This window comes from Tauraco erythrolophus, chromosome 28 (genome assembly GCF_009769465.1).
Source record: "Tauraco erythrolophus isolate bTauEry1 chromosome 28, bTauEry1.pri, whole genome shotgun sequence".
NCBI classification, from domain to species: Eukaryota; Metazoa; Chordata; class Aves; order Musophagiformes; family Musophagidae; genus Tauraco; species Tauraco erythrolophus.
In genome coordinates this window covers 1,495,121-1,509,466 of record NC_141492.1, presented here as the reverse complement: position 1 = coordinate 1,509,466, position 14,346 = coordinate 1,495,121, and positions in this window count along the sequence as shown.

Genomic DNA, 14,346 nt, shown 5'->3' with positions numbered 1-14,346 from the left:
CCAGTGGCAGAGCTTGAAATATGGAATAGGGCTGTTCCTGAAAATGTTTTGGGCTCTGGCTTTGTAGTTGTTTTCCAGAGGTCAGTGCTGAGCAGCTGGACTTCCATTTCCCAGGGCACAGACGTGACTTGGTGATGAGGGATACAGACAATCCTTTGGATACCTGCTTGCAGAGAGAGCCTATTTTGGGAGGCATCACCAGGCGTGAAAGCAAATGTCAGGTTTTGCAGTAGGTGAGTGTTAGGGACCTGACCTTTCCTGGTGTGTCAGTCAGATCCATTGGGATTGTTCTGCTCCGAAGCTTCTTGTGGTCGATGTTGGATGTACAGGTGGGCCCTCGTGCTTTACTGCATGGAGTAAATGGCAATATTGGGTCTTGACTGTGGCAACGAAACCTTTGCAGGCTCTCTCCCAAGATGAGTGTGCTGTGACAGTGAAATCTGTGCAAAAACTGGGCAGGATAGTACTGACTGGGAAAAAAAGCAGGTTCTGCTCTTATGTCAACCTCAGTAAATGTGTGGAGGGGAGAGTGGGAGAAGAGGAAGGCACATCGCTTGCGTGGGCAGCAGGGCGAGGGAGGGGATTCTGCCCCTCTGCTCTGCTCTCCTGAGACCCCACCTGGAATACCGCGTTCAGCTCTGGAGTCCCCAACACAAGAAGGACATGGAGCTGTTGGAGCGGGTCCAGAGGAGGCCATGAAGATGATCCAAAGGCTGGAGCACCTCTGCTCTGGAGACAGGCTGGGAGAGTTGGGGCTGTTCAGCCTGGAGAAGAGAAGGCTCCGGGGAGACCTTCCAGCACCTTCCAGTGCCTAAAGGGCCTACAGGAAAGCTGGAGAGGGGCTTTGGACAAGGGTGTGGAGCAACAGGATACGGGGCAATGGCTTTAAACTGAAAGAGGGGAGATTTCGATGGGATCTAAGGAAGAAATTGTTCCCTCTGAGGGTGGTGAGGCACTGGAGCAGGTTGCCCAGAGAAGCTGTGGCTGCCCCATCCCTGGCAGTGTTCAAGACCAGGTTGGATGAGGCTTTGAGCAACCTGGTATAGTGGAAGGTGGTCCCTGCCCATGGCAGGGGGATTGGAACTAGATGATCTTTGAGGTCTCTTCCAACCCAAACCATCCTATGATTCTATGACTGGTAAACAGGTTTCTGCTGGCCAGCTGCTGTGGACTTTTGGAAGGCAGCTGGTTCCTTTGCGGCTCTGTCTTCTAGCAGCAGCATGGATTCAATTAGTATCCAGTGTCTAACTGGAGCTTGCTGCGTTGTGGAGGTATTGTCTGGTTCAAACAGAAAACCCACTGGCGGAGCTGCAAAACCCGGCGCACGCGAGGGGCTCGGCGGCTGAGGCCGCTTGTTCGAGTGAATGTCTCTGAAGTGCCTTGTTGAATCCAGCTCTTGCAGTGCCGAGCGGGGCTTGAAAGGCATCGTCAGCGTCTTGGCTGGGATCCTGCGTGTGTCCTCTGGAAACCACTGGAGCATATGGGCTGTGGGAAGGGATGAAGGGCTGGGACTTGGACTCTTGACTACTGCCCTTTTAAGGTCTCCCAGCCAGACACTCGGCTTTGTCTGTAATGAACTTCCTTTCTTCCAGTACTACTAGCTCTAAGTTAGTAAAACTGAAACCACTTCAACATCCTAATTGACTTTTTTGTGCTGAACTGTTGAGACGTTACAGATTCTGCAGAATTACAGCCTTGGGTAGTTTGCTTCATGCAGGGGCAGAAGGTGACCTGGTGTCTTTTCCGTTATTGTTCATAACCGTGTTTGCTGCTCTGGTTACGTGCCTGTCACCTGCAGTCCTTCTGTTACGGTAACAGCAGAGCAAGTTGCAGTTTCTCAGACAGAAGTTGCTCCGTCTGTGAGCAGGAACACCAAGGTGACGCCAGTACCAGCAGTGGGGTGGTGGGCTGGAGCTGTAGTGGGGTCATTTGCTGGTCTTACCATCTTCCAATGGTATAACAGAACCTCTCCTGGCCCAGCAGCCATGAGGACAGCTGTTGGTGGTCTTCGAGAAGAGATGCTGCAGTAGAGAGCAGGTAGAAGACGCCGATAACATTCCAGAGGTGCGATGGCAGAGCTGGATGGGAAGACAAGCAGCCCCAACTGGGACCTCGGTTGGTCTCGACATCTCTTGCTACCTGACTCCCTCCTGCAACCAGGGGTTTTGCTTTACCAACACCCCGCAGTGGTTTGGCGTTGCTGGTGTGTCCATGCGGTATGGATCCGGCATGGGGACCACGGGAATGGCTCATGAGATGGATGCGGCTCGGGAACCAGGAGGTGGCTGGCCTGGGGCTTAGTTGAGCACAACGATATGTCATGCAAGGGGTAAATCAAGGCATGTAGCACAGACCCCTTTTGTGGGGTCTGTAAAGTCGACCGAAAAGCTGCTTCTCTTCAGGTCTCTTGGATAAAGCTTCAGTGTGTTTTCTGGTAGATTTTACGAATTCATCGTTGGAAGTTTAAATTTGTAGCGGCCGAGCCCTGAAAGGTGAATAGACTCTCTCAGGCACTTGGTTCCCGAATGGATTTGCCTGACTCGTGCTGCGTTTGATCTTTTCCAGTCTAGTTTTCAGATCTGGTTTTATTTTAGCATGTGTGTATTTACTGTTATTATTTTTCCTAAGAGAAGTATTTTTAGCTTTTCGCCTGGTTCCTGTGCTGCTGCTGAAATTTCCATCACGGTATTTCCGCCTCCTTGGTAAAGCATAGTTAATATTTTCCATCCAGGTGTAACTGCTTTGGACGAGGATCCAACGAAAAGAGGGAAATTCTGCATTTGGCTGGGAGCAAATTGCATAGCAGCTCGCAGCAGCGGAGAGATGCTTCGTGAAGTTTTCTTTGTGGCTGCTTTTACTGAGAGATTTAGGAGTTGCCCTGGAAGAGCTGCTGACTCTGCGAGCTTGTTTGTGTTGGAAAACGTTGAGGATCTGGGTTGTTCTGAGTTTGGACTGTCCGAAGCACATCGATTTCCATTTCTGCTGATGCAAGCAGGGAGCAAATGCGCATCAAAACGGTCCCACTCCTGTTGGTTTGAGGGGCCTGTTTCCTCGTTAGAGATTTTTGGGTGCAAAATAATTACTGCTGCACGCTGCCAGAAAGCTGACTCTTAGTAAAGCTGGTGCTATACGCACACCTCCAGCCCAGCCGCTGCCGGGCACGGAGTTTTCCTCATCCGCACTGGGCTGTGGTGAGAGTGGTCGAGACTGTGGGGTGATGTTGTCCGGCTGCTAGTCCAGGGGTGCGTACAGCTCTTCTGTGCTCCTCTTGAAAAGGAGGCAATTGTTTTAAAATCACAACAGCGTAGGGAATGCACGCCTTCACGTGAGTTCCTGCCAGCTCTTCAGAGTGTTGCCTTCTGGGCTCCTCTGGAAACTGAAACCCCCACTACTGGTGGTTTTCCCCCTTTTTACTACTTATTTAATTTCATTATGTTTAGACAACAGACTTCAGTTTTGCTCCTACTCTCTTCTGGGGCTGTCACGATGCTGGAGTTAGATCGGGGACGCTGGGCACACTGGATTCACGAGCACGTGCAGCTCCTTGGGCAGCAAGAGTCTGGGATGGTTGGACCATCCAGCACTGACTAACGTTAGTGATGCTGGAGTTTGAGGAACAGCTGAGATTTTGCTTTTAAACAGGCTGATGTTTTTCAACAGGTCGGTGTTGTCCTCTAAAGATCTCAATGAAATCACACGGGAGTCGTTACCGGGTTTGCGTTCTGAGAACGCTGCTTGGTGTAGCCAGGCGTTGGTGAGGCCTCTGAGCTGTGAATCAGAGAATCATGGAATGGTTTGGGTTGGAAGGGACCTCAAAGACCATCTAGATCCAACCCCCCTGCCATGGGCAGGGACACCCTCCACTACACCAGGTTGCCCAAAGCCCCATCCAACCTGGCCTTGAACACTGCCAGGGATGGGGCAGCCACAACTTCTCTGGGCAACCTGTTCCAGTGCCTCACCAGAAGCAGGACTCCCGTTCAGCAGAAGCAGTTCTCTGCTGCGATGTTGAAGCTGCTGTTCTCGTTGTTCTAGAGGGAACGATGTGGCACAAACATTTAAAAAAAAAATAATTCATAGTAATCCATTAAAAAGCCATATTTGTGCTTAGAAGCTGGGAGAAAATAACTTTGAAGATATTTGGAGCTTAATCTGTTGTAGGTCAAGAGCTGACTAGAGTGTACAGTGTCTGAGAATCTCCTGGGGAAGGCAACAGTCAGTAACAAGAGAACATTTCGAATTTAGAGAAGAGCTTAATAGACATGATAACTGGAAGAGGAAGCCAGAAGGAAAAATTTTTTCACAGCACAGCTCAACTCTGGGGGAAAAAAAAGTGTTTTATTATTGTAATTTTTTTTTTTTTTTTTAATCCTGGTGTTTTTGTGGCTTGGATGTTTTTTGGACGTGGTGAAGAGCCGCTGAGGGATAGCAGGGTGAAAGGCTGAGGCGCTGGGGCGGGCTGATGGTCTGTGCTGGGAGCAGTGGAGCTCTGCGTGCTGGGCGCTTTAATCTCTAACAGGCTCATTGCGTTCCTCCTCCATCGCTTCGTTGGCTAGAAATCATTTTTTCCTTCGTTCCGTGTTAACTAGCTAGCTGGAGGTGATGGTGTGTCTGATTATTTGCTCTATTAGTGGGTTGGGTTTATTTTTTTTTTTAATTATGGTGCTAAGAACAGTGCTGGCTGTGTCTGACCCCTGTGCCGCGCAGGCAAGGTGAGAGCCCGGCTGTGGGGTGCAGCAAGGGGCAGAGGCAGGAGGGCACCGGCGAGGCCAAAGGTGCCAGGGGTGCCCTGTGCCCACTGCTCCAGGGGCTGAGCTGGGCTAAAAGTGTGCGGGTGGAGTCCTGTCTCCACTGACACGCCGTGTTCTCAGTAAAGAGCTGGGAAGCCAGGAAGGGAGGGGAGGTTTGGAACAAGGATGCTTGGATCACGTTGGATTAAAAGCTTTGCTGCCACAGTTTAGGGTTTTTGTGGGTTTGGGGTTTTTTGTTGATTTTTTTCTTTTTTCTCCCTTGAATACTGGAAGAAATTCTGGTAGAAACATTACCCTCGGCTTTATTATTTTCTTTCCTTTTCAAGAAGCAACCTGAATGGAATTAAAATATGTTTTGGATAAACTGCCCTTGCACATTTCCTTCTTGTAAACATTGTGGGGCCAAAAGTGAAACCACGCTGCGGTGTCTGTGTTTGCTGGAGGAGGAGGAGGAGACCAGCCACAACTGTTCCCGTGTCGAAGGGGAGACTGCGCCTCACATGCTCCTGGTACAGTGACCATGGTGATAGGACTGTGTCCGCCATGCGATCGATGGCTCCAATAGCAGTGAACAGCCGTGAGCTGGTGTCCGTGTCTGCGCGATGAGGGACGCAACGGCTCGTGAGGAAGCAGTCGGGAAGATGAGGGCCTCGATTTGGGACGAGCAGGCTTGAGGCCAGGATCCAAAAAGTAAATTTGTGACTGTTGGCTGTTCTCCCGCAGCGGGCCGTGACCTGTGCGTGGGCAGCAGGAGCGCAGGTACGGTGGGTGGGTTTCACGGAATGGTGTTGCTCTTTGGTGAGGGAGTTCCTTCAGTCGGTTACTGGGTTCTTGTTTTTTCCCTGAAGGGTGCCTTGGAGGAGGCAGGGGAGAAGGTTGCTGAGCTCTGAACACTGTTCCAAAGCTGAGAAAGAGCCAAGCACCTCCCTGGAGACCTCAAATAGATGAGGCAGATGCAGGGGAGTTTTTATCCCAGTGTAATGGTCAGGATGTGGAGGGCTGGGAGCTCAGTACATGCCCAAATCGCCGGGGAGGCAGCGATAGAGCTGAGAGTTCTCAAATCCCAGCACCGAGCTGCGCCGCGAGGCTCCCCCACCTCTCCAAACCCACCGCGCGTCGCGCCTGGCGTCCCCGGCGGCTCTGCGTCAGCAGTTCAGTAACAAACTGTGTAACAAGAGCTTCCTGTTGTGCTGAGACCAACACGAACGCACAAAGCGGGGAACGGCACACAGAGCTGTGCTGGCTCCCGCCTCCCTGTAAGCTGGGGAAAGTGTTGGAGGTTGCAAGGAGGCCTGGACACATCTCTGCTTCACCCAACCCTGCTGGCCTCGGGTGGGTGATGTTCTTGTGGTGCCATCAGCAGAAACTCCGCAGGCATCGTGCATTGCTGGGAAAGCAGCTGCTTTCAGGACTTCCTGATTTTTAAGGGATTCCCCAGGGCAGGTGAAGGCCCCTTCACCCCTGCCCTGCTGCCCCAGCTCCTCTGTAGGGGCTCTCTCCTGCGAGACACAGCCAGTCCTCCATCCTGGCAGGGCTGGCACAGCTCTCCTGTGCTGTGGCAGGAGAGATGCTCGCATCCGGAACTCCCTTCTCCGCCATATGCCTCGAGATCCTCAGTCAAAGCACTCAGTCTCCGCTCTTGAGGGATCGGAAAGAATCTTGAGGGATCAGATGGATGGAACATTCCCACCTGGAATACTGCGTTCAGCTCTGGAGTCCCCAACACAAGGACATGGAGCTGTTGGAGCGGGTCCAGAGGAGGCCATGAAGATGATCCAAAGGCTGGAGCACCTCTGCTCTGGAGACAGGCTGAGAGAGTTGGGGCTGTTCAGCCTGGAGAAGAGAAGGCTTCGGGGAGACCTTCCAGTACCTAAAGGGGCTACAGGAAAGCTGGAGAGGGGCTTTGGACAAGGGTGTGGAGTGACAGGACACGGGGCAATGGCTTTAAACTGAAAGAGGGGAGATTTCGATGGGATCTAAGGAAGAAATTGTTGCCTCAGGGTGGTGAGGCACTGGAGCAGGTTGCCCAGAGAAGCTGTGGCTGCCCCATCCCTGGAAGTGTTCCAGGCCAGGTTGGATGAGACTTTGAGCAACCTGGTGTAGTGGAAGGTGTCCCTGCCCATGTTAGAGTTTTTGGAACTGGATGATCTTGAAGGTCCCTTCCAACCCAGACCATTCTATGGTTCTGTGAAATTGGGCTGGAACAAGCCAATCTGCCTTTGCTATAAGGAATACTCTGTGCCTCGGCACATTTGCTTGGGTCTCCCCAACTGGAGGGAGGACTAGCTGGTGGACGTGCAAGGCTGAGCAAGCTCTGAGTGCTGCACAGCCCCGGTGCCTCTCCAGCCCATGGAGGAGGCTTCTCTGGGAGGGAGTCAGGACAGGTTTTCTCCAAACAGCAAGGTTTCCCTCTTCCTCCTGGGGAAGCAGCTGATGCAACTGGGAATGGCCCATCCTGCAGACCTGTGTCTGAGCTTCTTCAGCATGTCTGCGGTGGGAAGGAGCTGATGGTCAGCTGCTGTGTCTGGCTTGGAGGAGAGGTGTGTGGAAGCTTGGGAGATCCCCCTGGAGCCCATTGCGTTGCCTGAGCCTGGCAGCACATGGCAGGGAGAGGACCTTACGCTCCCAGCTTACCACTTAACCTGCTGCCCAAGCAAAAGGCTGCTGTAAACTGCCCAAGTCCCAGTCTTGGAAGGACTTTTCATTTAAAAAAAGCACAAAAACTCCCTCCGACCAATTGTTTCCTCAAAAATCCATCCAGCATGGATTTTTCTCATTAAAGATTTGAGTCGCAGGGGGCTTGGCAGGATGCTTTGGAGCACGATGCCACCTCTCCAGGGTAGAAGCAGGAACAGGCTATTGCGGTGTCCGACGCGGCCGTCTCAAACTGGGCACGGTGTGTGTTTGCGCAGAGGGAAGAGGGAAGGGAAGCAGCTCTGGTTCCTGGTGCTGCTGCGGGGCTGGGATTGAGTCACCCCCAGCGTTGTGGAACGCTGTTGTGGAAAAGAGGAGTTTTGAGCCCGTGAAGTTGAATTGGTGCCAAAGGTGTGGGAATGCTCCCACCTCAGCATAAAGGTGGCCTGGTCCCAGTATGCTCGTGTTTGTTCCTAAACATCCATTAAACAGTGGTGGGTCAAGCTGGGTCTTTCCCCATGTGTATGTGCTTACTGTCGCTCCAGTCCAGGTTGTCTGGTCGTGCTGGCTGTCCCGTAACAGCTGCCAGCGTTGGGCCTGGGCAAATACCGTTCGAATATGGAATTTCCAGAATATGAGAAGTGGTTGTATTATTTTTACATCTTGGAAAATCCACTGGGTTTCCCTTTTGTGGTAGCTGTGTGGACAGGCTTTTCCTCGAAGCTTTCAGCTGTCAAAAGAGCTGTAGTGAGGAGCTTCAGCTGGCCAGAGACAGGACCTCAGCCAGCTCTGTGAGCATGGGGCACTGCAGACCCACCGGGACAGGTTTCCGCTGCCCTGGGACACTCTAGAAGAGTTTTTCCTTTCCTCTGTCCAGAGCCAAGTTGGTGGGAGAAGGTGACTTCATGGCCAGTGGAACAGCCTTTGTCCACAAGTTGCCATCTTGTTCCTCCAGCCTGTGTTGGCCTCTGCTCTCCACTGCCGCGAGCGTGGTGGCCATGGAGGATGCAGGTGTGGGCCCAAACCTCCATCTTGGGAGGACCTTCCGTACCACTGAAGTTCACAGCATTAGGTTGGAATGAGTATTTTTATTCTTTCCCCCTTTCAACACGTTTCTCATTCTATAGCTGCTCACACCCCAGATGAGTTGTTCCCCTCCTGAGCCTGCTCAGCTTGGAAGGCCCTTAGAGCCACGCATGAGTACCAAGAGTTGTCCTGCTCGTCTTGGTCTCTGGAGGCCTCATGGCGGGTGTGGGGTGGATGGAGAGGGCCCCAGCAGCGCTGCAGTGGTGCCTGGAGGCTGGTCTGGGCCCCAGCAGCGCTGCAGTGGTGCCTGGAGGCTGGTCTGGGCCCCAGCAGCGCTGCAGTGGTGCCTGGAGGCTGGTCTGGGCCCCAGCAGCGCTGCAGTGGTGCCTGGAGGCTGGTCTCCATGCACCCAGGTAGCACTCGGGTGTTTGCAGACTGCTCAGAAGCCAGAGGCTTCCAGCAGCCCGTTGCCTTTCCGCTGGCCGAGCCCTTGGGAGGTGCCTGCATGGGGATGCTCTGGTTCTCCTGCCCTCCCACGGGAGGAGGGAGCTGACCCATGTCCCTCCGATGCCTCTGCTCCCACCTCTGGCTTGACCGTGCCTGTTGCAGGGGTCTCCCGTGGGAAGCCTGGTGAGGCTTTCCGTGACCCCTCATTTTGGGAAGCCTCCGTGTCGTGGCACGTCCCTGTTTTGCCAGGAGCAGGTGTGGCTGCCGGCGCTGGAGACTGGAATACATTTTTAACTACAGACCTTTGTAGAATCAGCTGGGACCATCTGCAGCTTGCGTTGCAGATGTTGGATCCTGCTTTGTTTTAAGACTTTGGATCTCCTTGCAAGCTAAGACTTGCCTGCCTCTTAAATTTTAAAATTTATTGGCTTTTTGGTTTCAGCTGTGTAAGGCCACCAGTTGCTTTTTGGTCTGGATTTTTGTATTGGGAGCCAGCTGATGGGTCGTCCTTTGGGCCATCAGGGTATTTGTGATTATTTTTAGCTTTTAATTGGCAGTGATCTGTACTTGGAGCTGCATGGTGTCAAGGGCTTTTCTTTTTCGTGCTCTCAAGAAGCTTTCCTTTCTCTTTCATCTGGATGCAGCTGTGTTTCTCTTTTGCTCGTGAAGTGTGGAGTGCACGGGGAAACCGGCTTCAGGTAACCCTCCCAAAGGCTGGCGGGGATCACGGCACGGTACGGTCGAGCCTCCATGGTTGGTGCCAGCATCGCACCCGCCCGGGGGTGCCAACTGCTCTGGGACACCTGGACCCTGTTCTGAGAAGCACTCCGACCCTGCTCCCTGCCCGTCACCAATCCCTGCCCTGCTCCAGGCTGCTATTTTTTCCCTCTTCTTCCCCTCTTTTGTCTTGCCCCGTTTAATTGTAGCCTCTTTCAGGCAGGAACACTGTGTGTGTATGAAGGGCCTGGAACAATGTGCCCCAGAAGGTATTGTACAAGTCCTTTCTCAGCAGCCACGAGGTTTCGCTACACAGGAAAGAAATTTTTAAAAATATAACTTTTCAGCAGTCAATACTTGTAAATGTGACCGGGAACTTCCTGAGCCTCGATATTTCAGTCCAAGTCCCAGATCTTGGAGATGAGGGCTAGCACTAGAATCACAGCTTTTTCTTCTTTTTGTTGTTGTTTTTAAAAACAAAACACAGTAAACAACCCCCCCACCCCCAATCTCTTTTTCTCACCTTCATGACTGCAGGAAAAGCTTGTAAATGTGACTGGAGCAGACCTGGCGTGCTTGAAACCAGATGGCAAAGAAAAAGAACCCAATATTTCAACTAAACCAACATGAACCCCTGCTTTAGGTTTCCGACGATCGTTTGTGTGGGTTTGCCCCGGTTGCGGTACTTTGAGTGTTTTTGGGGTTCTGTTTTAGGGGTGCTGAAGTCACTTGTCTGCGCTTATTTCACTTTGGGGTTCCCTGGCTTGGAGCACCCACATTGCCAACGCTTCAGGGCATTGCTTGTTTGCTTTAAGACCACTGCTTGCTTCGGAATTTCTTTTACCAAACTTCAGGCCAATTTATTTTTATTTTCTTACTCGGCCCCCTCCTTCCCCTTCCCCCCAAAGGGAGAAAGAAGTTTTCTTAGTCTCATCTTGCATCAGATTTGATACCAGGCCAGCAAATCCAGCCTAGAAGGTGCTTTCCTGAGGCAGCTTGCCTTGATGCGACCTTCTGGGTGAGGGTTCCCGTTCAAAGTGCAACAACGTGCCGTGGATTTTATCCGAGGCTGGCAGGAGGGTGCAGGTCTGGGTCCCTGTTGCCCATCCAGAGGCTGCTGTGTTTTAACATAGAGGGGCAAGGACAAGGGGCAATGGCTTTAAACTGAAAGAGGGGAGATTTAGATTGGATATAAGGAAGAAATTCTTCCCTCTGAGGGTGGTGAGGCACTGGCACAGGTTGCCCAGAGTAGTTGTGGCTGCCCCATCCCTGGCAGTGTTCAAGGCCAGGTTGGATGAGGCTTTGGGCAACCTGGTGTGGTGGAAGGTGTCCCTGCCCATGGCAGAGGGTTTGGAACTGGATGATCTCTGAGGTCCCTTCCAACCCAAACCATTCCTTGATTCTATGAAACACAGTTTTTGCAGGGCTGTTCACTCTGGAGCAGTGGGAGTCCTGGGATTTTACCAAAGGTTTCTGTTTCTAATTAGGTCGTTCTCAATTTTAAAGGCCAGAGATCTCTTTATGGCACAGAGTGGAAAACCTGACGGGTCACTGACACCGCAGAGAGGTGGGTCCTGCTTTTGGCCCGAGGTGCAGAGAGCCGTTGCCTTTCTTTGGTGCTCTTTGGATGTGAAAATAGATTCCTTCCACCTTCAGCTCCCCGTGGCTCATCCACAGGGGAGGCTGGTGGGCAGAGTTTGGAGGAGCATCGCTTACCCTGGCCTGACTCACACGGATGCGGTTCGGTGACTTCCTGCTGCTCTGCGCACCCGGCTTTGGGAAAGGGGAAATTGCAGTGCGGCAGCCGGCTGGCACGCAGCCCCGTGCGGGGGTCCGTGCTGTGGCCTCGCCGGTTGTTGCCCTGGGCCAGCTACTTGAAACTGGGGTTTGGGGCCAGGCGGGCTTGTCCCCAGGCCGAGGCTTGCTGCGCAGGCAGGGCTAGAGCGTTGTGCTGCGCTGCTGCCTGCGTTCATCTGCACTGGAGGAAGACAGCACCGTGTCGCAGAGCAGGAAATAATATTTATTTGTTCCCTCCTGTTAGGGCTCTGTCTCGCTCCATTGTCTGAAATTCCCTTGAAGAGAGTGACCCATAACTCTTAAAAAAAAAAAAATAATAATAATAATCCCAAGTGCAGGGCTGGAGCTCCCTCAGCTCTGGCTGGCGGCTGCCTGACTGTGCAAACAGTCTGGGCCTGAAAATCTCCCGGGACTGAGCATAAAGGTCTGATTCAAAATGAAAATGGGGTATGGAGCAGCATGGCCCGTGCACCAGGGCTGCCTGCCCTTCCCTGCTGTGTTGCTGGAGCCGCGGCCGGGACGTTGGCTCCCGAAGTGCCTGGGGAGAGCCACGCAGCACCAGGAGCCGGGAGTCGCGGGGGAAACGGCTCCCCCGTGCCCGAGGCCAGCGGAGGTGGGAGAAGCACAGAACGGGCAGGAGGGCACTGCCATGCGCCGAACCTGGAGCGGAAATTATTGGGGGAGCAAAGAATGAGCAGGATGTCACGTGTGGGCCGTGTGCGCTCGGGGCTGGGGGAGAACAAAGCGCAGGGAAGCCCTGCTCCGCTGCCGCTCCCACCCCGCTTCCTGCTGGCACGGCCGGAGATCGCTGGCTTCCCGGGGAAGGGAGCCTCAAGGCAGGAGCCAGCCCACAGCTGCCCACGTGGTCTTTAGGAAGCTGGAAGGCTCTGTGTGCCTCAGTTTCCCTCAGCTGAGATGTGCTGGGTGCAGTGAGATGGTCCCCAGGTGTTTACCTGCTGGCGGTGGCCTTGGAGGGCCAGGGTGCTCTGTGCTGGGACTGCTGTGCCCTGGGGATGCTCTGGAGATGTTGGCCTGGAGGATGGAGCCTGCGGGGGAAGGAGGGGGCTCTCATCCTGCGTGAAAGCCTCGTTCCCAGTACGCGAGCCACAGGGGAGTGTTGTGCACCCTCAACAGTCCCGAGGGGCCGGGTCAGCACCCCGCACCTTCAGTGCCTGCCACTCCGGTCCCTCCCAGAGAGCAGCGGCGTTGTGCCAGGGTGCCGTGGGCAGGGTGTGGTGAGCCCTGGTGAGGATTCGGTGTCAGGCGAGGACTGGGAGCGGGGCAGCTCCTCTACCCGTGGGCCCTCACGTGGCCAGTCCTTCCCCTGTGCCGAGCTCTGACCTTGGGTCTCTGTTACCCTCTGTTGCTCTTAGACCCTGTCCCGTTTCCCTCTGTGCACCCTTTCAGCACAAGAAGCCTTTTTTTTTTTCCTTATTAATAGCTATTGAGAACCAATAAAAAGTTTTACGGGGTTTGGCCAAGCGTCAAGGCTTGCAGTGTGCTCATTTCCTGGAGCCTGAGCGCTGCAGGGCGTGGGTTCGCTTGTTTAACCCACAGGTGATGAGGCCACAGCAGAAAAGCCTCTTGGTGGGCGGCACGGGAGCCCGGAGAGGAGCAGAGGAAGGTGGTGAGGGGGGCAGCGAGGCCGGGGGGGTGGGCAGGGATGGGGGGGGGGGGCTGCTTCCCAGCTCAGCTCCCGCAAAACTCGGCAAGGGCTGAGCTGGGAGCGAAACCGGAGGTGATAAATGCTGGGGGGGAAAGCGGGATGTGCATGCGTGTGTCGATCTGTCTGTCTCTCACGTGGCCTCCCAGCGCGCAGCCGGCTCCTGCTTGACCCTCTGCCCTTTCCAGCCCTTGTTTAGCTTCCCGGCTCTCCTGCTCCTGATGCCTCTGGCTGCCTCCCACCCAGGTGTCCCTGCAAGGAGGGACCGAGCCTGACCTCCCCCTCCAAGCAGCTCTGGTGGGAGCCCCGGATGGAGGGAGAGCGCTGCTCCCTCTTGGGAACTCGGTTTCCTGGGCACGAAGCTGGTCAACAGTACTTGTCAGCCCACCCCCCTGAAAGGGAGTGAGGGGCTGATTCGGCCTCGGTGTCAGGCTGTGCCCATGTGAACACAGGCAGCAGTGGGGGGGCCTTGTGCACCACCGATGTCGTCGCATCGTAGCACGGGTTGGGCTGGAAGGGACCTTTAAAGGTCATCCAGTGCAGCCCCCTGTAACGAGCAGGGTGCGATGTGGGAAGGAGCTCCCTGGTTTGAGGCATGGAGCTAAGCCCTTCCTATTTTCGGGGGCCAAGGAGTACCCCGCGTTACCCCCTGGTTAACATGGGTTAGCCCATGGGGCTTCCCACCTGCCTTGCTGGGAGCTGTGCACACCAGGTGGGCAAGGTGCTGCGTGATCACTGAGCCAACGGGCATCCCCGGCTACTGGTTACCCTCCGTGGCTTTTTCCCAGGCTGCAGCCAGCAGCCCTGTGCCTCCCTCTGAGCTTTGCAATTAAAATCAAGGTTTGTTTGCCGGAGGAGAGGAAGCGTTGGCATCAGGAGCTCGCCGTGGAGGTGAGCAGGGTGTTAGTAAGCCCTCGGTTCCTGTTTGCTACTGTCTGTTTTACCGCAGCCTGGCAGGCCTGGGCGGGCTGTGGTGGGAGCTCGGAGCGTGGTCATTCCCCACGCACGCACAGTTCCTTAGGAACCGGGTCCTCTCCCATGCGTCCTGGCGCAGGATCGCCAACGCAAGGTCGTGGCCCAGCCGTGGTGGAGGTTGGTGCTGGAGGGAAGTGGTCTGACTCAGCTGGCCCCAGCCTCCGGACCCGCAGGCACCCTCCCGGCCAGCAGCTGCCTGGGGAAAATATCCTCTTTTTGCTTCATAGGAAACTGTGTGCTTGGTGTGGGTTGCCCCGTAACACGGTGGTTCATGTGTGCCCTCCTCTCCTGGGCACTCGTGGGGCTGCCCAGAGGCAGCCCAGCCCCGAGCACCTC